The following is a 26,734-nucleotide window of genomic DNA, read 5'->3' as shown; positions in this document are numbered from 1 at the left end:
TAGGGTCGTTGCAAGCATCTGACATGGACTATGACTGTGTAGTCCATGTGGTGCCTACGGTTGTTGACTATGGTGTGTACAAACTATAGATCAAGTGCTGAGTCAGATTTGAGTTTGAGCACTAACTGGGACATCACAACTAGCGATAAGCCAGTCTCAGAATGTCATGTGGCCTTTGTGCAGGTGATCAAGACCGCGCTGCATGTGCTAATAGAAAATCACTATGTGTTTTGGTGAGATTCGCTCATGGATTGCACACAAATTGCTGGAATATGCGTCACTATTGCCACCTATACTTTGTCGGAAACTCACAACACATGTCGAGATTTAATTTATTTATCCCACATTCATGGGCTGGGGAGTCTGTAGACTTTTATATAACTCTGCACTAGTGGTCAAATTAACAAAGTGCCCATGGGAAATGGTCGGCTTCATCCGTTCACCAGAGAGAAGGAACTTTTCTTGTCAGGTGAGAGATTCGCTTGTCAAAAATTATGTGAGTAATGTTTTTGCCAAACTAATGGTATGGTGCTATTATTAGCTCGTAGATTTAAATTGTAGGATGCCCTACATTTTATTAATAGAGAAATATTCCTCTAACCACAACTACAAAGCCGAGCTAGGATGTCACTGCCCAGTTCGGCAAAAAAAAATTCTCCGCTCGACTATATGAAAATTTTCAAAAAATTCAAATCAAAAAATATAAATGCAGAGATAAAATAAATATTCTGATCTGAAAAATAATTAATCAGATCAAATAAAATGATCATACCCAATTGCAAATCGGCGCTTTCAGGTACCTGTTTGCAAAAAAAATATGCCTCATGATCAACTTTCACCCAAGATACAAAAATTTATAGTCAATCTTCACCGAATCAACGCTCCAGACACAATGGTGAGGTTAGATCTAGCTTTAGACACTCCCAATTTTTGCGGATCCTCCAGATTGGTGTCGAGGTGTTGAAGCATAAACAGTCTCGAATAGCTACATGATGGGAATCCTCCTTGGCTCTGATACCATGTAAGAATTTGGCTTAGGCCAAAATTCACCCAAGAACTAAAGAACTCAACACAAGCACACAGTAGACCAAAATAGATAGAGTATGATCAAAATGACGATATTCATTCAATAATTGGATTCGATAGTACACTAGGAGTGCCTAAATATAAAGGCCTCAGGAGAGCTTCTAGAAGGCATAGAAGTTAGCATCATGATATGTCATACAACCAAGCACATGTCCACTAGATGTGGATTATCCTCCATTAAGCATGGGATTAAGTGTGATGATGTGAGGATAAGCCTATAATGGTGTAGCACGTAAATTAGTGGAGTAGACAACATGTGCTAAATAAGGAGTGCAGATAATTGTGTTGTCAACATGACAACTCAGTGAATGATGCATAATCCTGTGTTGTAGACACCATGTGCATAATTAGAGTTGTGTAACTCAATGAGAGTTCACAAACTCCTAAGTGTCTGACCTAAAATAATAATAAAATAATGTAAAATAATTAAATAATGCATTAACCTAAGTAAAACTTAAGTAAGTGTAATAAGTAAATACTTATTTACATCAACAATAAGCATGTGAGGATATAAGCTAGATCTGAGGTATGATAAAAGGATACAAGTTATGATAAGACAACATGTTGGATTCAAGGAGAAATAGGACAAATCATGATGGCGGAATTAGGATAGTGATCTATGATAGGAGATACTAACTCAAGGGAGAAAGATGGTCGAGCATGAGTGACCAAAAAACTCATAGTCAAGAGGATAATAGAGTTGCAAACTAGGATAGTGACTTATGATAGGGATCACATCATGAAGAAAATGAACAAGAGTTGATGGTCGATGATTTGAATCAAATGATTCTAAGGGTGGAAAAAGTGAGAGTTGAAGGGAGAGAGGTGATGAAAAGGAGGAGGATACTAGGGGTTTTGAAAGTAAATGTGAGGCATAGGGGAAGCTTGAGCACGAGGTACTTCATGAGGAAGTACCACTATGTAGTGTGAGCACTTTATTTGATACAGGATTTTAGGCATCTACCAAGGTTACTAGGAACATCAAGGCCTTGTTCCCAAAATTCCATAAGACTAACTTAAATAGGAACACAATGATTGCCCCAACATCACACATGAGTCTTAAAGAGGTTAGTGTAGGAATGATGTTGGGTGATCCACAAGCAAATGATATTACCCAAGTGCACCATGTTTTATCGAGAAATAAAAACATGTTTGAAATATGCAAGGATAATATTTGACTGACTCTCAAGTAGAAAAAGATTGTGATCAAAGTCATGCCCCTAAGTTGTCCCAATTAAAACACACCATGATATGAAATGATCATGGCAATCTTGAGGAGGAAACAACAAAAGAGATGTGGAAATGATCAAACAATAATGTACAAAGAAACCAAAGATTCTGCAAAGTGAAAAAGTAACCTTTTGCTAAAGAGATCAACTGATGAGCTACTTATGGGCTAGGGACACAAGACTTTGCAACAAGGCCTAGATAGTATGCACAAGTATGACTATATAATGACATGGGAACTCTAGACCAAAAGAAACAGTAGTAGATATGTACACGATGGGGGAAAGCTCAGGATGAGGAGATAGTATTGATATAATTACCAGTATTTTACAAGGATGCAATATGTAAAGTGCAATTTGTTACAAGGATTGTGATACAGCTATGTTTACAAGATTATGATACATAGGATACAAGTATTGGTACAATGGTATGATACATGGAACACTACAAGAGCATGATACAAGTGGTGGTACAATGGTATGATACATGGAACACTACAAGAGCATGATATAAGTGGTGGTAAAATGGTATGATACATGGAACACTACAAGAGCATGATACAAGTGGTGGTACAATGGTATGATACATGGAGCACTACAAGAGCATGATACAAGTGGTGAGACAATGGTATGATACACAGAACACTACTCATGGAGGAGGATGGATATGGTAAAGTACAAGGAGGAAAAATAGCTGAGAAGATACAGGCGGTAGAGTACAATGGTAGAATACATCAGGTATGATACATGGGAAGCTATACTACAAGAGTGAGGTGGGATGTTACAATCTGCAAGGTGCTGGAGGATGATGTTGTGAAGCATGGTAAAAGGTTAAACTATGAGGAACACCTCCAAAGGATGGGGAGATGAGTGATGTCATATGGAATGGTGATAATGGGGGGGGGGGGGACATGTCAGTCATAGATAATGAAAAATCTATAGTACACTTGGCACCTATTTGCTAGGTTTTCACCAGGGACCTATCCAAGGCACTTGAATTGCCAAGTTTTCACCATTGGATGCTTATTTTTCTTTGCTTATTTTTTATTTGAGAATTTTTTCTTCAGGTGTGGAATTTCTTGAGGTGAATAATGTTGGTAGGATCATTCAAGATTTCACTTTCAAGGGTAGATAGCTGATAAGCTCTTGAGCCAAAAGATTGTGTCGCCATATAAGGACCAAGCCATGTGGGCTCAAACTTACCTTTCTTTTCTCTATTAGCCTAAACCTTCATATTCTCTTTAAGGACCATGTTGCCTTCCTAAAAATTGTGTGGATGAAATTTCCTATTGAAATTGCACTTGAGTCAACTTTGATAGACCATGAGGTGGTCATAGGCCTGTTGCCTTTTTTCATCAAGTAGATCAAGCTGAGTAAGTCAAGCCACTCTATACTCTTCAACAAATATTTGACCTCATAGAGAGATGTAGAGAGATGGGAGTTCAACTTGAATAGGTAGGACTACTTCAACACCATAGACCAAGGAGTATGAAGCTATGCCAGTGGATATATGGAATGAAGTGTAGTATGCCCATAGGGTGAGATTGATTTGAAAATGCCAATCACGGCCAGAGTCATTGACAACTTTCTTGAGGATTCTGAGTAGGATTTTATTAGTTGAATCCACCTGACCATTACCTTGTGGGAAATATGGGCTAGAAAAGTGGTGATGTGTATGAAGGGAAGTGCACAATTCCTACATATTTAGGTTTTCAAAATTTCCCCCATGATCTGTGAAAATGGTGGTCAGGATGCCAAAGTGACATATAATATGATATAGGATAAATTTGGACATCTGAACTCCTGTGGCAGTAACAAGGGGAACTACTTTGACCCACTTAGTGACATAGTCAATGGTGGTGATTATCCACTTGTGTCCGTCTAAAGAAAGTGGTGCAATAAGACCAACAAGATCAAACCCCCAGCAGGAAAAAGGCCATGGTGGTGCAATGGGTTGCAAGTCATGTGCTGGAGCCCAGATCAAATTAGCATGATGTTGACAAGGTAACATCATTTCAAAAATTCACATGCATCATGTTCTAGAGTAGGCCAATAATATCCAACTCGAAGGATATACTTTACTAGCACCATCCCACTCGTGTGAGCACCACAAAGTCCAGCATGTACCTCTTTGAGAGCCATCATAGCCTCATTTTGATTTAAACATCAAGAGAGAGTATCATGATAACCATGATCATATAGGGTTTGGGAAATAATAGTATAACAAGAAGCTCTATGAATATGGTTTTGGCATTGGGTTCATGTGACGTGAGGAGATATGATACCATTTAGTAGGTAAGTGTGAATTTCATGGTACCATGGAGATTGGGGACCATCCAAGATACAGACCTGTGTTGATTCATCATTCTCATATGCAATTTTGTGCAGCTGCTCAACCAAGAATTCATATTGTGTAGCTTTGTGTGGCATTTCCAAGAGAGAACCAATAGTAGCCATGGCATTAGCTACCTTATTCTAGAGTCTAGGTACCTATATGAACTGGATCTGAGTAAAATGCTCCTTTAATTGATCAACCAGATCTTTGTAAGGTAGTATCTTATCATCCTTGGTCCGATATTCATTCAATGCTTGTTTGATGATAAGCTGAGAATCACCATAGACCTATAGCTTCATGATATTCCATTCAATGGTGATTTTGAGTCCCACAACAAGGGCCTCATACTCTACAATGTTATTGGTACACCAAAATTGTAGCTTGAAAGATTTAGGAATATAATTGGCTTGAGCTGTAACCAAGAGTATACCCATGCCAGAGCCATGAGATGTATAGGAGCCATCAAAATATAGCTTCCAAAGTGATTGTTCTTCTATCAAATAGAGGTATTCATCTAGAAATTCCATGATGAGTGGGTGATTTGCAACTAAAGGTGCATGACCCAAGTGATCTACAATAGCTTGGCCTTTGATGGCCTTTCTATCAACATATTGAATGTCAAACTCACTGAGAAGCATAACCCAATTTGCTAGGCATCTGGTGAGTACTGTGAGAGAGAGCATATATTTCAATGGATCAATCTTTGATATCAGTTGCACAATATGACTCAACATGTAATGGCATAGATTCTAGGTAGCAAACACCACTACTAAGAATGCCTTCTCCATTGGCGTGTAGTTGAGCTCATAGCCCAGTAATGTTTGGCTGATGTAAGAAATAGCTCTTTCCTTTCCTGCATCGTCAAGTTGTGCTAGAAGAGCAACTAATGCTATGGGAGTAATTGTGATGTACAATATGAGCAGATACCCTACAATTTGAGGAACCAAAATAGGTGGATTAGCTAAGTACTTCTTGATGAGCTCAAAATTGTGTTGGCAAGATGGGTCCCATCTAAAATTTTGATCTTTCTTAAGCAGGTGAGTGAAAGGTTGACACTTATCAGCAAGCTGAGAAATGAACCATTGGACTTATTAGAGTTTTCCTTGCAAAGAATGAAGGTGCTTGAGTGTCTTAGGAGGAGCTATATCCATAATGGCTTTGACCTTTTTAGGGTTAATCTCAATACCACACTGTGACACAATGAAGCCTAGGCGCTTGCCTGAAGTAACACCGAAGACACACTTCTTTGGATTTAGCATGAGACGATATTCTGCCAGTCAATTGAACACATCCTTGAGGTGAGATAAGTCATCCAAAGAATTAAGAGACTTGACTAGAATATCATCCACATAATCCTCAAGTATCTTATGGATTAGATCATGGAAGATGACTATCATCGAATGCTGATAGGTTGCCCCCATGTTCTTTAACCCAAATGGCATCATAGTGTAGCAGAATGTGCCCCAAGGTGTAGTGAATTTCATTTTATGTTGATCTTCTTCTGCAATATGAATCTAATTATACCTAGAGAAATCATCCATTAGTGAAAAGAGTTCATGACCTATGGTGAGATGCACAATCATGTCGATATTTGGTAATGGAAAGTCATCTTTTGGACAAGCTTTATTAAGATCCTTGAAATTAGTGTAAATCTTGATATCACCAGAGGGCTTGGTAATAGGTACCATGTCAGAAATCCATTTAGAATAATCTATTGGTCAAATGATTTTGGCCTCTAACAACTTTTCTAGCTCTGCTTTGACTAATAAAGCCACCGTGGGGTGCATTTTTTGAAGTTTTTGCTTGATAGGCTTGGCCCCCAAATCCACTACCAGATGGTGTACGACTAGTTTGCGGTCCAACCCTAGCATGTCTTGGTATGACCATGCAAAGCGGCCCACATTTTCATGGAGAACCTCAATAAGAAGATCTGCTTGTTTAGGTGGTAGAGAGGCTACGATGTATGTGATATGTGGTATCTCTGTCAAGATGATATTGAAAGGCCAAGTTTCTTCTATCAAAACTAAAGATATAGGAGTTTGATGCTCTTGTGGGGAGAGGATGAAATCTCCATCTTTAGGTGCCTCTAAGAGGTTCTCACCGTTAGATACATCCTTTATTTTTGTTTCATTTTTTGTGTCACCCAATGGTGCTCCAGAGGATTTTTCACCATGGCATGTTTTTCTTTTATCTTTTTGCTTTTTGGTTTTTTTTTTTAATTTCATTTTTGTGACTAGAGATTTCCTCCTCCCTGAAGTAGCCTGCAGGATCCAACTTGTAGACATATGCCAATGGTGGTGGCAACCGTTTATGTGGCATTTCTGCCCTCATGAATTTAAGGAGTGCATGCTTGATAGAGAACTTGTCAACATGAACGACACTTGGTTGGTCCTAATCTATGAGTTTGGGGTGAGTGAAGGGGAGGTCTATGAGATTCAAGGATAGTTGGAAGAGCACAGAGGCTCCAAGGATTATTTTTTCTAGGAAAAAATCATCGTATTCTTTCTTTTCAAATTCCTCAAGGATGTCTTTAAACTCAATGAGAGTGTTTTGGATGTTCGTAAAGGCATTACCTTCCATTATAGTGCCCCTAGTTGCAGGGACTCCATAGCCCAAGACCTTAGTTTTCTATCCTTGGTGTGCTTCTATAGGCTGTCTTATACATAATTCTTGGTGGCCTAAACCACATCCTTGATAATCCCATTGCTTCATGGCCAAACAATGTGACCAGGGATATTTCTGCTTAAAATGATCAAGAAGTGCTTCACTTTTAGGAGGTGGCTCTTTGTATAGCCATGTGTTAATGTCTAGTGTGTTTTCTACTCCATCAAGGATACCTTTGATGACAAATGTGGTAGAGCCCAATTGGTGGAGTCAAGAGGTGGTTTTTGATATAGGCCCTCAATGTGTTAGACGTCCTTGAGTATGTGGATCAAGTGGTAGAGTGCTAAAAGAAAAAGAATTTGTGAGACTATACTTGCCACAACCTTGGTAGTTGATCTTAACTATGGAAAGAGTGGAGGCTAAAATGGTGTCTGGATCATGGTAGGTGCTAGAGGAACTAGTCATGGTGGTGCCAATTTTGATCCCAAGATAGTGATTGGTGTATGAAGCATCAACTGTATTGCAATAAGGAAAGGGTTTAGGATCTGTGTGGATGGTTATCTCAGTGCCATTATGCAAAAATTTGATGCACTACTGTTAAGCGGATGGAATGGCCTTCATGGCATGAATCCATGGGTGACCGAGGAGGATGTTATATGGAAGGTTAAGATCAACTACGTGATAGAGTGTTTCTTGAGTGGCTGAGCCGACTTTGATAGGGAGCAAGATTGTTCCTTTAGTAGTACGCTCCAAATTATCATATGCCTTGATGGTGATCACCTCATTGATGATATCTACTATAGTATATCCTACCTCTTTGATGAACTTTAGAGTACATAGGTTTAGAGCTGATCCATTATCTATCATGACATGTTTAACTACAAAGTTAGAAACCATGATAGCTATGCAAAGTGGGAGGATATGATTAGGTTCAACTGCTAGGATATTAGTGGTTTTGAAGGATAAGGCACATGAGGCCAAAAGATGGCCAACCAAGTTACAAAACTCAGTGGCATTTATGTTGGAGGGGATGCATAAGTCACGTAGAGTACTATCAAGGATCTCTTGATAAAGTGGGCTTGTCCGTAAGAGATCTAGGATGGAGATCTGGGTTGGCATGTTTCCAAGGTGTTCCAAGATGTTATACGACACCCCTAGTGAAGGTGATTCTGATGGAGATGCTTGAGATGGAGGTGGTCATGCTAATGGTGGTCTGGTTTGCATAGATATAGGTGGACTAGCTATATTGAGTCACATTCAACAAGTAGCAACTGCACACTGGGTGTCTAAGTATGCTGAGGTATAATTCTAAGATGTATCTTGGTTGTCACCTTGTTTACCCAGAGCATTGTTAGGTTTGTTGATAGGAGGGTTTGCAGGTGCCTTTCTTGGGTTCATGTTGTGAGGAGGGAAAGCATTTTGATACATCATTAATCCTAAATTGGGTGAGGGTTGTGCCTCTACTATGATCCCATTTTGGTCAATGAGGTCTTGTACATAATCCTTAAGTTGCATGCATTTAAGGGTAGTGTGCCCTTTAACATGATGGAATTTTCAATATTCGTTATCTTTTTACCAGGATGCTCTAGACTAATTAGGCTCAAATGGTTGCATTTGTGGATACTGAACAAGGTTATCTTTGGTCAATTTTTGAAGATTGCATCAAGAGGTTCCCCTAATGGGGTGTATATGTGTGGTTTCCTCTGAATACGGGGTTTACTACCTACTGACAGTGTGACAGCATTAGTTTGATTATGATGTGCAGGTACTTGCTATTGAGTTTTCATGAGTGGTTGGTGATACACATATGGTTGTTGTCGATAAGGTTGTTGTTGGAAAAATGTGGTGGGAACATTGGTAGCTGCCCCAATAATATGAACCTATTGAGTGTCAGTAGCACCATCTATCATTCTATTCTTCTTTTTGTTCCATATCGAGTTTTTTCATTGTTCAAACCTTGGTCCTAGGTGTTTTCTTTGTACAATTTGATGACACCATCCTTAATGAGGCCTTGATCAAGGCCCTTCCCTTTTTCTTTGATGTCCTTGTACATTTGCAAATAGTTCATAACCATATGATGAGTGAGGCTAGGGTGTGCATTGTTTATGAACATCTTGACAAGATGACGCTCAGGGATGATACAAGAAATCCTTGTTGTGAGGATCTACTAGTGTTGCAAGTATTCCACAAGACTTTCTCCTCCTTTTTGTTTAGTGTGGACTAGGTCTACTATAGATAGTTCAGTTTCAATAAGATGGGTATACTGAGCGACAAATTCTTCAGAAAGTTCTACAAAAGTTTTGATAGTGCCCTGAGGGATATGACAAAACCATTCCAAGGTTGGTCCTACTAGGCTCTTGGGAAAGAGCCACATGAGGAACACATCATTATAAGCTACCTCCTGATAATGCATATAGAATTCCTTAACATATGTGACTAGATCACTTTTCCCCCTAAATTTGTCAAATTTGGGGATGTCAAAATGTTTAGGAAATGGTGTCATTGTGATAGTCCTATCAAAAGGGTATGGGTAATCATTCTCAAACTTGAAAGTTTTGGTGTCTGTTCCATATTTGAGGGTTGTGAGAGCATTCTTCATCTCTTCCCATTCAGAGTTTATAGGTGGGGGAGTGTGTGCTCCCGATCCAAGTGCCACCAATGTAGGATACATGTCAGGATCTAAAGGTTGATGTAGAAAACCTTGATTGCTATATGGTGTTTGTGGAAAAAAAGGTTGCATAGTTGGTGGGATGGATGCTATGGGTTGCTAGAATGTGGTTTGTGCATACTGTTGCATCTGTTGAGAAGTTGTTTGGTGTAAAAGGTAGCTATGAGGCTGCTACCCTATGAGATAGTTTTGTGTGGATGCTTGAGCATACTGTTGGCATGAAGACTATGGGTGAAATGGTGGTAATGTAGACAATGTCTGTGCCATGCTTTGGGAATACATACCATGCCCAATATATGTGGTTTGCACACCTGCTTGAGAGTATGATTGATTATGAACAGGTGCAAGGTAATTTATCTACAATGGAGTATTCATCAAAGGGAACTACAAGGGTAGGGTGGTTTGGCTATTGCCTAAAGGTGGCATGGAGAAATAATTAGTGAGGGGTGGGAGTGAATAACTATGTAAAGCAGTGGATGATGGTGCCTGAGGTATGGACATGACTGCAGTACTAGGGGGAAGACTAGTGATAGGTTCTTGTGTCGCAGTAGTATTCTAGGGTCCCAAAGGAAATGCAGCTAAAGAGCTTTGGCTAGCTACAAAGGGGTTGATAGTGATGTTTGGTGGGATGGAAGATGAGGTATTAGACCCTAATGGTGGTATTTGAGTAGTAAATGGACTAGATGTGATATGGGTGGAAGCAAAAAAGTAGTGCTACTAGATGCAAATGGAGGATTTAATGGAGTGGAAAAATGAGTGGTGGAAACAAATGTAGATGGTATACTCAAGGTTGGTTAAGATGCAGTATGCACTAAGGGTTGAGTGAGAGTGGGATGGGTGTTTTGTGGAATGGGAACGAGCACCTAGGTCAAGGGTATATTTGGGTTTGTTGTTTCTACTTGAGGTGGTTTCCATCCAAACAAAGGGTGGGTAGGATCTGTTATGTTGACGGGAGGTGGATGCCCAAACTCAAAGGCACCAATGTTTTCCCTTAAGAAATTTTCCATGATGGTTTCCTTGTTTTCATCTATGATGGCATTTATGATAGTGGCATGACCTATTTGGTTCATGAAGGCCTCAATATATATGGATGATCTTGGTTCTTCTAGGATTTGTGGTGGTGGATCTAATGACATCATAGAAACTACAAGGTATGATTGAGCTTGGGATGTGTTACTACTATGACTAGGATCCATGTCCTTATTTTTTGTGTGTTCCTACCAAAACGTGTGGTGGGTGGCATGAAAGGGTGATTTTTCTAAAGATGGAAATGCAGCAAGGGATGATGCTAGATATGTATGATGCTAGGGGAGTCTAAATGATATGGTGCTAAGTGCAAGAGACTTGGGTTTTTCTAAAAATATGAACGTGGAAAATTTGATGGTGATGTGAAACATGTGACCCTAGCCTTTGGCTCAAGGTGATGTGGGACACTAATAACAACCTATTTCTAGAAAAATATCATGTTTCAAGGATACTCAAGATGATGAGGGATATGATGCAAAATGTTTCTAAGTGAGTGAGGGAATAATGCTAAGATTTTAACAATGTAGGTGGAGGATTCTTCTTTAACAACCTAAGATGAGAGGAGATGGTCTAAGTTTAAGTGTTGGTGTGGGATAGTGTGATTCCTAGATGAGAGACCAAACATATAAGTGTGCAAGTGTGTGTGAAAAAAGGAAGGACCTAATCAAAATGAGTAACAGTAGAGTTGTTGATAAGGCTCATATTAACACCATGTCGAAAGGTTAGGTTTTTAATTTTGTAGTCTCATTCAGTTTGCAATGCTACCTCTACTCTGTCTTTCTGAATTTGATCTGATTTGGCAATCGTCAGGTTGGGGGTGTGCTTTTTATGCTCTGCTTCAATTTCCTTATAAGTTGGTATCTGAGGAAGCTTAACCTTCTTAAACTTAGGTTTGGGATGGCCTAACATGAGATACTTCCAAAGGATTTGATCACAACTATGGGGTTTTGGAGGTAGTGACTATGCTAAGTATACCTTTTGGACCTTGGGTTGGAACATAAATCAATTGAGAAATAGTAGACTATGGATTTCAAAGATTAATTTGGCTAACTATCTTCTAGGTAAAGACAATATGTAACATTTTTGGTCAAGTAGGTTGATAACAATAGGTATTTTGAAAAGAGAAACTTTTGGATTTTGCAACAAAGGGTTTGTTTAGTAACTAGACTTTGTGAGATATGTTTGGGGATTTCTAGGTAACAAGTATGGGTAAAAGATAGACCAAGATAAAGACATTGTTGCGAGTGGGCTTGCTAACAACTAATTTTTTATATGGGAAGGTGAGGTCTTTCAAAGATAAAATGTGATCTTTTTGATCAAGTAGGGTAAATGGAAAAGTATTTTTGAAAAGGAGCAAGACTTTGGACAAAAAAAGGATTTTCTGACTAGGAGCTGCTTAGTGATTTTTGGTGTGTTTTGAAAGAACAAGTATACATTTTGAGACAAATGGATAGATTGGACCAATGAGACAAATAGTTCTTGTGAATGGACTTGCTAACAACTTTTTTCCAAGGTGAGAAAGGTAAAACTTCTCTTTTCTGATATGAGGGTGAATGAGCAAACAATTTCTCAACGGACAAAGCAACTTTGAGAAATACAAACAGTTGATCTCTTTAGTAGAAGGATTTTGATAATAACCACTAAATCATGTATGTTCAAAAAATATTTTGCATAGGTCTTGATCACAAAATAAAATAGTTCAAACACACATTTTATCCCTAAGGTTAGATTTTTTATTGCAATATGCTATTCAATGGCACACAACTTGATGTCTCCTGATTCTAGTGCAATATTTCCCTCTAATCGAAGAGTGAGTCGATACAAGAGTCAATCGACAAAGGATACACATCAAAGAATCTTCAAGGCATGAAAAATAGAAGTTCCCCTTCTACTAGAATGACCCTTGGAGATGAAACCCAAGTGGCCTTATGCCTCTACTAGGGGAGCACAATGGTGAGTAATCTTGGGGGATGATGTTCCCCTACACCATGAATGAACATACCATGGAAAAAAGTGAGATACTTTTGACTAAGAGGGTTGTAAATGGGTCTATGGAGTCTCATTAAATGGTTGTTACTGGTTGTGATCCACTTAAGAATCTATTCCAAACATGCTAAAATCATGACAAAGTTTTCCCACCTTAGGTTACCCCTAGAAATATGTTACCCAAACTTAAGAGATAGAGCGAGAAAGTTTACCTTTCCCCTCATTTATATACTGGCCAGACTTTTTACTAGTTTGAGCTTCTCACCAAAGGGGAAGCACTTTCTAGAGGTGGATGAACTTGATAGAAGCACTCCTAGGTTGTTGCAGATGATCTTGCTAACAACTTTCAGTACATGCATCACGTATTTAAAAGGTCTTACTTTGCATGAAAAGAGAGAAGTCTAAGATGCGCAAAAATGCACAATCTCAAAACACGTAAGACATTAGGTTCATTACTATTAGAACACTTTAGTGCTCTACTCTATGAATTTTGAAAACACATGTTTAACAAACACGATTCGTTCCAACTTTACAACATCATTAACAAAAGTAAATCGAGTCAACAAAAGGGAAATCACACACCAAAGCTTCAAAAAGGAGGAAATAAGAGCATTTTAACCTTTAGGGAATTCAAGATTTGATAAAGTTTATTTTAAGCCCCAAATTTGAAGTGTTTTCACATTATGTTCATTAATGCCTTAGAATGAAGTGTTCATCGCAATGGTTAATTTTAATCTCTAAAGATTCATTCCATGAAAAAATGAAAAGCAAAATTTGTTCAATTTTAAGCCCTTTAAAAGATGATTATGATGATAAAACTTGCAAAAAAGATGTCAACATAGAACCTGCATGGAAAACTCTAAGAATTTTGAGCAAACCAGCTAATAGAGAAAACCCATAGGTTAAGGCAGTGATCCCATAGGTGCAGGAATGCGAAAAAAGTTAGCATGAACAAGGGGAAAAAATTGGTGAAAACTGTGAAGATTTAGACCGCGAGTTAGAAAAACACAGTGCACTTTCACGAAGAAGCGATCCCATAGGTATACTTCTGAGTGTTCCTATAGGAAAAGAGTTGAGCATGTTTGAGAGGTCAACTGTAGGAATCGATTTGTAGGTTTGACTAGGAAATAGGTGCTTTCTTGTAGGAAAATGGTAGCGATCCTGCTAGTTTTTCTAGCATTCTCATAGAAGGAAAGGCTGGTGGAGATGTAGAGAGGTTCTGGGACATGTGGCAGTTGTAGGTTGGGGATGAACTATGAAATCATAGTCATAGGTTCATGTTCTCACCGACTAGTAGCTATGTTCCCACTATCACGAGATCATGTTCCTAAGGTCATGGGATCGCAAAAATCTAGTTTTTTAAGTGTTCTAAAATGAAAAATGGTTAGATTTCTAGGAGCATGATTTCCAAAGGATCACCTACATACCTACAAAAAAATCAACAAACTTATCACAAAAACATGCATGAAAATTAAGTTACTTTGGTTATAAGTTAACACAAAAAACCCAAAAAATTAATTAGATTGACCCAAATGTGGGGTCCCACTGGGTGTGCCAAAATGTATCACCTAGTTTTAGTAGTGCAAATTGAAAACTAACTATTAAATGAAAGTTTTAACCATACTAAACAAGCTAACACTTAAGATAGGACTAAAGAAAACCATATAGAGGAAAGTAGACCAAGAATGGTAAACTCCTCAAATGCTTCTCATGGCGATAAAGCTATGTCCTTGATGAGAGGGGATGTATGCTCACATTGTGCTCAAGCTTCCAATGGATGGGGGTTTTTACCAAGTGTGTGCATGGGTGAGGGTTTCAACAAGGGAGTCATGGAGGTATTTCATCATTATAATGGTGTTTTGGTAGTTTCTAAGCTCTCAAAATAGCATTATAACTTTGCATAAAAAGGTGGATGATTTTGTGAAGGAAGGAGGTTCAATTTATAGGCCAAGGGTTGAAGGAATGGAGGGCCAAGATGTCAAGATGATGAGATGGTGAGGGAGGGTCAATATGCACTCAAAAGGGAGCACATGGATTGTGCATGTTTAGCACAATTAGGGAGGTGACACTTGTTAGAGGGTGATTAGATGAAGGGAAAGTAAGGTGGATGGTTAACAAAGGAGGCTGAAGAGATAAGGGCTCCATAAATTCTTTGTAATAGTCATTAAGGGAGGTGTAAGAGATATTTTGAGGATGTGAGAGGTGTGGTTGAGTTTGTTGACTTTAGCTTGCGTTAGTAAGTTTTAACCCTTGCTTAAAGTTGTCACGTGTTTAGAAGGGGGATTAGGATTAGCTTAGAAAGGGGGGTTAGGGGGTAATTGATTTAGCTTTGATGGGATGGGTTAGTTAGGAGGCTAAGCGAGGTTAGTATGGGTGAATGGGTTGGATTAGGGGTTAGGATAGGGTTTAGGAAGGCTTTTTAGGATTTTAGGTATTTTATTAAATGATTTATTTAATAAAATGAGAGTATGGAATTAAATTGAATAGATTTGATGATTTATTCAATTTAATAGAGGAATTGGGATTTAATTGATAAATTAATTTTGGGTGATCATTTGATTTTATCAATTGGACTATAGTTAATTTAATTAATTAATTAACTAGGAGATGATTATTTAATTAAATATTAAATATTTAATCAATAATGTCCTAGGAGATGACTAAATATGATTACTTATTGATGTAATCAGATTTAAGTGTCTACAAACCCAAGTGAAGAAGATATTTATACTAAAGCCTAGAAAAATCAATCTATAGAAGACCAAATGCATTGCCTTAATCGAGAAAGAGAGTAGAAGATTAAGGAACTAGAAGTATATGCCAAGTGATGATAGTGTTGACCAAGTGATATTATAAGATAAGAAGAATATAATATTCTCTGAGTATTAAAAAGTATGGTGAATAGAATAGTTTATCTTGACTAAGTTATTCAATGATGAGTGAGTTTCATAACCCAGTATTAGTCAAGTAACAACATTTTCTCAGTTTTCGAGAAAATCTTAATTTTCAGTCAACATAATTAAATTCTTGGAATATGGAAAGTGTGTTGAAGATAAGGATGGATGATCTAGAACATTTAATTTAAGGGTAAATGTGTTTGATTTTTTTTGTGCATGGATTCAGAGAGAAGCTTTGATAAGTTTCTAGAAGAGAAAGGAGGAAACGAAATGATGGAAGATTCGATGAATCTAACAAAACTGTAAAATCTACAATAATGTTTAAGAAACAAAATATTAGAACTACCTATTTAAGGAGGCATAAGGATGACTTAATCAAGGTTAATGTTGATGCAAAATTTAGCATCCTTTCTTGAGGTATAACCCTCAAGAAACCTTGTATAAAATGGAAACAACCTCCAAATGTGGGACTTGCACTCTGAGGTTGAATGTCTGGAGAAGGCTAGCTTCCTCACTATCAAGATGGACCTATATTAAAATTGGGAAGGAAAAGGGAGAAGGAGAACTGAAATTAAAATGCTAAAATGAAAAGGGATGATGTACTGAGGTAGAAATTTGGTTACAAATCTGCCTATAACTTTACTACACATCAATGAAAGAACCAAAATATACTCACAGAACTGCAATCTATCTTCTAAAGAATCCCATGCAAGGTTGAGAATTATGAAATGCCAAAAGGAAGAGAATATTCATTATGAAACAACTACCAACAACTTAACACAACATGAAGATCTGAAAAAATGGAAAGGAAACATTCACAACAAGGAAATAAACATGCACAAATCAAAGAATGGCTAGAATAGGTAAAAACAAGGTTTTTTCATTAATGAAAGGAAAATGTTACAGAGCATGATACTAATACAAAATATTTATAGATTAGGCATAACTTAGATTTAATCATGGAATTCAAACCATAACCAAGGTGGAGTTAATTTTTAGAGGAAGCATTAACTGAATATCAAAATGCAATCTAATTCTAAAGTGCAATCTGATGCTAAAAGTGACAAGAAAAGACCAAAAATAATGCATCCAACCATAAGAGATAAAATCCCTAAATATTTTATCATTAAAAGCATTAAAGAGGCATGGGGATGCATTGTTATCATCATTTCAAGGTCCAAGCTATCATTGTACAATAAAGGAATGGTCCTTGTAACATGTTATAGCTATAACAAATAAATTTGTGCCATTGTAAAAACATGGGGTGGGATAGCACAAAATGTTAACCACCCTCAAAAAATATAGAGTTGACCCATATATAATGTATCTAATTTTCCCAAAAGAGATGTGAACCATCAATAAAGATCTTCCATTTGAAATAGATGACCCAGATGCTATAAGAATTCTTGTAGAAAAATATTAAGTCACAATTATTGATGTAGATCTTCTTTGTTTCCAACAAATGACTAAGATGAAACAAGGAGATCCCAAATATGCAATCAAATCTAGTGACTATTGCATCTTATCAAAGGAAAAAAGAAGTATTGTGAAAACACTATATCCATCAGATTTAAAGTGACTCAGCAAAATGGTGAAAAATAGGACGACACAAAATGTTGGCCCACCACTACATGGCACAAACCCATTTGTCACACTATCAGTTTTACTATTCGAGAAGCCAAGGAATGAAGCTTTCCAAAATAGAAATTTTTTGTATTTCAAAAATAACATGGCCTTCCAAAAATTGATAATATCTCTATTTTAGAAAGGGCATAAAAGTCACTTTCCAAAATAGCAAATCTCTCTATTTTGGAAAGGGTATAAAAGTGTCTTTCCAAAATGGAAAAAAAGTGGTTAACATTCATGTTGACTCTTGTAAAAGTAAATGTTAACCCATGGCAAGGAAAATAAGCCATTAAAGGTCTCTCAAATTGATTACTAATGATGAGCTGAATTGCGGGGGGGGGGGGTGGGGAATGGCCAATAGTTAGCAACTAGATATTTTGTTGATGCTACTGACTAGGAAACTTAAGTAAGAGGCTAAGAAGAGTTAAGAATAATTGAAGTGTGTCTTGGCTCCTAATTTAACAATTTTCAAATAGCCCAATGATAAGAATGAATATATCTAGGGTGTAGCTAAATCCAATATTCAACACACCTATTTAGACATTAGTGCCAACTATAAGGATGAACTCCTTCTTTAAATAAGTATTTACTTGATTGCTTTAATCAATAGAAAAACCTATCAAGGCATACAACTTTAAGGAGTTGCAACTAGATTTAATCTTTTTGTTTATAAACCACAAAATATTGTAGACAATAGAGATAGGATATGAGAAACAAAATAAGACCAAACATTCTATATTATTCTTTATTCATTTCCATAAAACAAATACATTAAAGATGTATGAAATTAACTCATGAAATGACTAATAGATTAGAAATTCCACTAAAAAATCCATTAATGATGTTCAAATAAGATAAAAATCCTAAGGATGTGAAAATATAGCTAGAGCTTTTCTCAATAGACTAGAAATAACCCTAAAGAAAGAGAAAAAAAGAGAAAAAGAAGAAGAGGAAGAATTCTCAAATCTGATTTAAAGCTTCCACTTGTCCACCTAAAATTATTCCACTTGTTTCTTGAAAAATATAGCCTCTTCTATCTTCCAAGTTCTGAAAACAAAATCACATAATTGCCCCAGCTATTGACATTAAGGTCAATTTTTCTATTAGTGAGTTAACACTTAGTCAATTGGTTACATTGCTACCAAACTCTATAGTTTTTACCACGCTTATCATTCACTCAATAGTGTTAATCAAGTGTTTCAATATCTCTTGAGCTATGTAGTTAGAATACAATTCATGTCAAGATTCATAGTGTTTACCAAGCTGCAGAGAAAATGAACATTGTAAATAGAGCATAGTAGTGGCTATCAAGCTATCCTATAAAAGTGATAAAGTCTCTAGTGTTAACTAAGATATAAAGTGTTAACCAAGCTCCATAGTGTCTATAGAGCTCATAGTGTTAATAATGTGAATCTAGTGTTGACCAAGTCATGCAATGTCAATAAATTATTTTAATTGCTATCAAGTTTGTTAGTTTTCACCGAGTTACATAGTACTAGCTAAGTTTGAGCTACTTGAATTGATCAGTGTGGACTGAGCCTCAATGTCAACCAAGTGCTAGAGTTTTTCAAGTATTAATAGTGGTTTTTGAGTGTCAAAAAATCACCAAGTTTTTCTTTAGAACTTGAGTTATAGCATTTGGGCCAACTTTGTGAATTATGATCAATTTGGTACTATAGCTTACTCTAGTAATGAGTTAATTAGATTGATATATATGTAATTTATTGTAGCACATCCAAAAAAAAAGTAAGAGAAGTGATACAAAGTATATAAGTGTGAATTGAAGGCTACAAGCAATATATGGTACAGTAGAGACTTACCTATCATAGTAGGGTGATCATTTCAAATCAAGGAATCTCAACTAACAAACTAAGTTACAGATCAAAGATCAGTTGTTGATTCATCTTAATAGGTGTATCATTCAAATCTTTTAATAGGGTAGACTTAACAATCTTTTACAAAATCTCTTTCCAAACTGCATACTTCATTTCATGTATGTGAATCCTTTAACAAAGTATACCTCATAGTCCTTATTGCTCCTAATAGGGAAAATCACGAGAATTAGTCAATTGTAAGCCTTAATATATTAACTTTATACTACAGTACTAAAGCTTGTGGATATCATCCCCACCCTAGTTTTACTTTCTTATTGGAAGGTTTCTAGGTCACCATATCTTGTGTCAAAGTGTTATGAATTTTTTATTGCTTTCATTCTATTATGCATGCAATTAGATTAGAATATATAGAAAAGAACTAATTGGAGAAATAAGTTTAAAGATTTTATTGGTTCCTGATTCACCCCTCCCCTCTTAGTAACCTAGCCTACCTCATATTTCCTACAATTGGTATCAAAGATCTTGGTTCTCATAAAATAATTTTAACAACTTAAGGAAATATGAAAGGCAATAGAGGTGTATAGGCTAGAAAAGGCTATTGAGAACAAAAATTTGGATTTGGAATTAGCCATTGGAAATCTCAAAAAGGCAAAGGATGATTTCTCTAAATCTTTACAAAGAAGAAAGAAATTTGCAACAAAATTGAATGACAATCTCCATATTGAAGAAAGAATTGAAGATGTATGCCCAAAAAGAAACTCAGATGAAGTTGATGTCGCAATGAAAGATCTACTTGAGAAGAATCTTACTCTTCAAGAAGAACTTAGAAAGCTAAAAAGAGATAAAGAAATCCAATCAGTTAGATTATGTGAATTCATGGAACAAAAGGACAAAGCCAAAAGAAGAAATAGAAGCAAAGGACAATGAAATCAATCGACTATCCCTTCAACAAGGAAATTTTATTGATCAACTCACTAGTGTAAATGAAGAACTCATGAATTTAAGATTAGAAAATGAAAGACTATAGAATGATCTCAACATGGAGAAGGAAAGCAATGAAAGGATGATGAAATTCCAAGAAAGCATGAATCAACTGAATGAAAAAAGTTAGTATAGACATAAAATAAAAGTAGGATTAGGTTATTTAGGAGAAGGTAGATCATCTCAATAAGGATCTCAAAAGAAAAAAAACATACTTGCACTCATTATGGTAAGATAGGTCATACATCAAATAAATTTTGGAGCAATGGTAAACCAAAACTCAATGGAAAATTTTACAATTATAATAAGCATGAGCATAGATCAAGTGAATGCAAAGAGAAGTCTAAGTTTGAAGGAAAATGATTAAACTACAACAAAAAAGGACATAGATCCTCAAAATGAAAAACCAAGAAGTTAAACCCAATAGAGAAGATTGTAAAAGAAATATTTGGATGGGATTACAATACATGGTGTACATGTCACTACTGTAGTGAATATGGAGACATTGGAGAAAATTGTGTAAAACATCATATGAGATAAAGAGACACTACAAAGAGATTTTTTTGTGCATAGATCTTGGACATCTTGCCAAGAACTGTATGAATGGAGTTAGAGTTGAAGATGAAAAGAAAGAAAGAGCTAATAATATCATGAAAGAAATGAGGAAACAATGGGTGCAAAAATCTCCAGAGAATGCAATCCAATGTCTTGAAGTTGTTGACACCCAAGTCAATGAGTTGGGTGACTCAACCTTTTAAACATAGTCCCCCGTGGAGATTACTAGAACCATAATTTAGAAAAATTCATCTAAAATTAGTTCTAGCTAGTAATAAAAATAATCCAATCAAAATTCAAGATGTACAAGGATCATCGAGTGATGATGGTAAATTCAAGACCTTATTGAGCTAGGTCAAGATACACTAGAATACTGGAAGTAGGTGATGAGTTGTTCATGACTCCGCCAAGTGATGGTAACTCTACCAAGCTATGAATGTCTCTCAAGTATTAAAATAAAAACAAAGTGGAGGATATTATGTCACTGAGTGAGTATTCATACAAAGCATTAATGATGATTGAATAGATAAAATTCATTAAAAGATAAGAAATCAGCTACATTATTTCATAGCAAATTTCTTGAGCTATTTGTGAAGAGAAAATTTATAGCTCCAAGAAATTTAAATATTTGTTGTTGAAGACTTCTCACATTTTCAAAACCCTACCAAGAAATAGTATTATTTAGCAACAAAATTAAGAAAGGTTTTGAAATGTTGATCCCATGAGTTGACTACAAGGAACCTACATTCAAGTTGAGTTGAGTGATTGTAGATATGCTCAACACAACTTGTGCTTAGTCTCAAATTCTACCCAAGTTATTAGTTATGAACAATATTTGTTTATTCTACCATTATTCATATTTAGAAATGTTATCAAAAAAGCTTGCACCCTTGCCTAAAGTTTTTACCTAAAGGCAACTTTGTGAAATGTGGAAATAATTTACAAGTTATGGGACTTGAACTGTGAGATTGAGTCTCTAGAGAAGGTTAGATTCCTTACTATCAAGGTACATCTAACTACTATTTGAGAGGAAAAGGGAGAATGGATGCATGAAATAAAACTACCTAATCTAATATAAAGTGGGTGGCACACCAAAATAGTTTGTTCAGTCATATCTATGCCTAACAATGTAGTATTCATCAATAGAAAATAAAAATACACTAATCCAACGTTTAGCTTGATCCAATAGTTACATACAAATTAGAAACCAAATAAAATTCCACAAGGAAGGAACTTTACTCAATAACCTTCAAAGGAAAGAGGTAGATATTGTTATGTAGGTTGAAGAATGAAGACAAAACACCAACATAGGAAAGAAGATTTTTCACTAATATTGATGGGAGAATAAGGTAAATCTAAGGGTTACATTGATTCATAGCCAAAAGGAAATTATAATAACAGAGTAGAATACTATTGCTATAGAACAAGAGAAAAAATGACTAACCCTAAGAAGGGAAACTTTTCTTTTATAGTGAAAGCATAACTTAGATAGCTTCTACCTTAAGGAAAAACTCAACAACTTCATTTAAGATTATAGAGAAAAATTACTATAAATATAGAAAAGATCTAGTCATGGTACACATTTAGATGCAAAAAATTCATATCATTCACAAAATAGAACCTCAAGAAGATAAAAACAATAGCCATATCACTCTGACTAGGTAGATAGATAACCACGTGGTGATGGAGTGTCCCTTTGCATTATTAGGCATAGGGAACATTGAAGAGTGGTTTTAGGTAATCAACAGATTGATCTTCCATTAAAAGAGTTGCTTACTCTATGATATCAATGTCCTAAATTAGATTAATCATCAAGTCAATTAGATTTGACCACCTAACCCTGCCATGTGGCCCAATGCCATTTGAGTATTTTGTCACCCTATCTAACTTTCTAATTTTATGTTGACCTATTTGCTATATGCATGGCATGACTTTGCCACCTTTTTCTTTGAGCTTGCCTATTAATCCCTATAGACTTTTCAACTTGGGACCATAAGGATACATTTCAACCTGTCATTATGTCATTATGGATAATGTCCTCACATCTTTGGTTAGTGACATGAAAGTGATGTTCAATCTAATTTTAATCTAATGATCTTGAAGATGCATTGACCCTTATCAATACCTTGACCAATCAAAACCCTTTCCTATGCCAACTCACTCTAACACCCTTTTTCTTGCAGCCCACATGTTGTATTGTTACTATCTCTCTATGAAACTCCAATGTACACTTTCCTATAGGGACATAGCGATAGTCATTGATCATCTCAAAAATCAATAGTGGGCAAGGGGAGACCAAGAAACTAGCCCACTTTGTAAAGCATGATTAAAACTTTGCTAGCTATTACCCCATCTGAAAACTCCACTAGTCACAAAGAAGAAACCCACCAAGACTTGTGGCACACTATCTCTATGTTGCTATGACTTTTTGTCATGCAACTTTTGATACTAAGTGACAATCATTTATTTTCTTATATCAAATGGCTAAGAAGATGTGGGCCTACCGAGATATTATAACTTGAAGCAACAAACAAAGTTAGGACATAAATATAACCCAAGGTTTTAAATATACCTTTCATAACATTTGAATATTTGAATATTTTAAAATATGACCATTGTACATGTTTGATAGGAAAAACTCATGTTTTGGTAGGAGGGAAAATATGGCTAACAATTCTAGTGAATTAAGGGGATACTAGCCTACTAGTATATGACCAATGACCTTAAGAATCCATTAGGCTACAGAGTCATAAAATAAAAATTGTTCTTTATGAAACTCTAACTTTGTCTATGTCTTCTCTAACCCTATAAAAATTCAAAATGTTGTTATCTTACAAAGAAATAACCTATTCTTAGCACTTATTGGAAAAATGGAACTAAAAAAATATATACAAAAAAACCTAATTGTCTCTAGAAGTAGGTTTTGTAGTCAATTCCATTGATTAGAATTGGTAGGATATCACCATTGGGCCTAGATAATTAGAAGGCATTGGCCTACTTACAACTGGTGATAACATAAAGTCCACTCCAGATAGCATCAGATTTGGAGTTCCTACCTAGTTTGGCTCTATCTACATCCCACTTGAGGAAAATGTCTCCCTCTTTGAAAATCCTAGCTTTAGAATTATTTTCAAAGCTCCTTTTCACTTATTGTTGGAAAATTTCAAGTATCTTCATAGCCTGTTGTCTCTTTCTTCTTGCTCCATTAATTCTACCATTTTGACTATCATGGCATCATGTTCAACTAGCTCTAATTGATGAGCTAACTCTAGGGAGGGGAACTCAAGTAAGATAGGAAGCTTGGCCTCCCTTCCATATACTAACATGAAAGGTGAATTTCCAATGGCCCTCTTATGTGTAATTTTGTTAGCCCAAAGGGTAGTCTTTAATTTTAAATGCCAACACCTCTAGTTGTCCTCAATAGCCCTCTTCATGATTTTGATAAGGTTCCTATTAGAGGACTCAACTAGAAAATTTCCTTGGGGGTAGTAATTTGAGGAAGTACTCAAATATATTCCATGATCAAATTCCCAAGAACAAATATGGATGCCAACAAAAGATTTAGCATTGTCTGATATTATTGTTGAAGGAACACCAAACCTAGTAACAATTCCATCAAGTAATCCAACCACTAAAGTCTCTATAATATCCTTCAAGGATTCTACCTCTATCCACCTTGTAAAATAATTAGTTTTAGATAACATCCACTTGTGACTAGAGCTAGAAGGTGGATTGATCAGATCAATAAAATCTAGCCTGCATTTAGAAAATGGTTTATCAACTTGAATAAGATGAAGAGGAGGAGCTATTAACCTTTGTTTTCCCAAGAAGAAGGCACACTTCTCACACTTCCTTACATATTTATAATGATCATAGAATAAATTTGTCCAACAATAACCATCTCTCATGGCCTTCATTGTTGTTGTTCTAGCTGAGAAGTGGCCATCATTAGGAGCATCATGAAATTCCTTAATCATCCTATCAGTTTGATCAATGTTGATGCATCTTAGTAAGGCTCTATTTATATACTTCCTAAAAAGAATCATGTCCACTAGGATAAAAGGGATAGACTACAATCTTTATTGTTTTCTTTTTTCCCTACTTAACCCTTGTGGATATCCTTCTCCCAATAAGAAGATTGTCATGTCTTGCATCCAATCATTCAGATTTCTATCGTTTGTTGATTCTTCATTTTCTATAACTAGATAAACCTCCTCAGTTGGCTTCTAGGATAAAATCATATGTTCAAAAAACCCTTTACCTCTAACTATCTTAGTGGTATTGATATCTATGTCATACTCAATGATAGTGATCTATCCAGCCCTCTTCTCATTGACATCCTTATTTAAAAGAAAGTCCTTCACACTTGCATAATGGTCTAAGAGTTGGATCTTGTTATGTGATAGAAGATTTTTGAACTTCTTTAAGGCCCTTATGATAGAGAGGATTTGTTTTTCTACATAATTGCACTTATCTTCATAATCCTTTAGCCCTTAACTAAAAAAGGCTATAGTTTGTTCTTCATTTGTATCATTTAGTTGTGTCAAGATAGCTGATATACTTAACTCACCTCCAAGGGTTTAGAGAATGAAATATTTCTCAAAATTGGGATTGATAAGGGTAGGAACTGATGCTACTATTACCTTAATCTCTTCAAAAATAGATCTCCCTTTCTTTTTCTAAGTGAATACCATATTCTTTTTTATCATAGTTGTAAGATGATTAACCACAATAGTAAGATTAGTAATAAACCTTCTCACAAAGTTGATTCTACCAAGGAACCTTTGTAGATCTTATTTATGAGTAGGAAGTGGGAAAGTAAGTATTTCTTTTTTTCTTTCTAGATCTATGGTCAAACCTTCCTTAGACATGATATGTCCAAGTAAAATTCCTTGACTAGTGGAAAACACACACTTGATTGGATTCAATGACACACCATATTCCCTACATTTGACAAACTCTTTCCTCGGATGGCAAAAATGATTGCCACATTCATGGAGTGGACTATTATGTAATCAAGGTAGATAAAAAAAAATCTCTCAATTATATTTTTGAAGGCCATCTCCATTTCCTTTTTAAAAAGTAACACCTACATTAGTTAGTCTAAAGAGCATCTTACAATAGGCATAGGTGCCCCACTTAGTTGTAAAGATTGTCTTGTATCTATTATTTTCTTGGACCAAAACCAAATTATACCCTAAAAATCCATTTAGGAAATAAAATTTCTTTGAACCACTAAATCTAGACAAGATATGTTCCATGGAAGGGAGATGATTGTGATCTTTGAGACAAGTCCTATTAAGGTCTCTAAAAGCTACACATAGTCTAATCTCTCCACTCTTCCTCCTAAAAGGAACAAGGTTGGCTACCTAGGAAGGGAATTTAATAGGAAAAATTATATTGGCCTCTATTGACTTGGATAGTTCCTTTCTCATTAATGGATCAATTCTAATATTAATTGGCCTCTATTTTTGTCTAGCAGGTTTAGCATTATCACTCAAATCTATGGTATGCTAAAACAAGCTTGGTTCAAAACCCCTTAAATCATCATATGTCTAAGAAAATATATCATTAAACTCTTGACATAGATGAAAAAAATCTTGTTGTTCAATTTTAGAACATACCTTTCTCACATTGAGAGTCCTCCCATGAATAATAGTAATTTGTATGTGATCCTCTTCATTTGTAGCCAAGTTTGATCCTCTATTCCTTCCTTGATCATGAGGGTTGAAGATACTATCCAAAGTTATTAGACCCTTGGGTAACTTTCTTGAATTGAGGTCCATGATTTGATCATCATACTAGCCTTGTAGTCTAGATTAATTCCTCTTATAGAATTCTTCTTCATTTTATAGAAAGTTGACAATTTGTGCATCAGAATCAAAAACTTTCCAACTTGTGCAATTGTT

The sequence above is a fragment of the Cupressus sempervirens genome, chromosome 7, assembly GCF_028749045.1.
Source record: "Cupressus sempervirens isolate cs-2001-9-10 chromosome 7, ASM2874904v1, whole genome shotgun sequence".
In the NCBI taxonomy this organism is placed as follows: domain Eukaryota; kingdom Viridiplantae; phylum Streptophyta; class Pinopsida; order Cupressales; family Cupressaceae; genus Cupressus; species Cupressus sempervirens.
The sequence above is the reverse complement of the archived record's forward strand: the minus strand, read 5'-3'. Positions refer to the sequence as shown.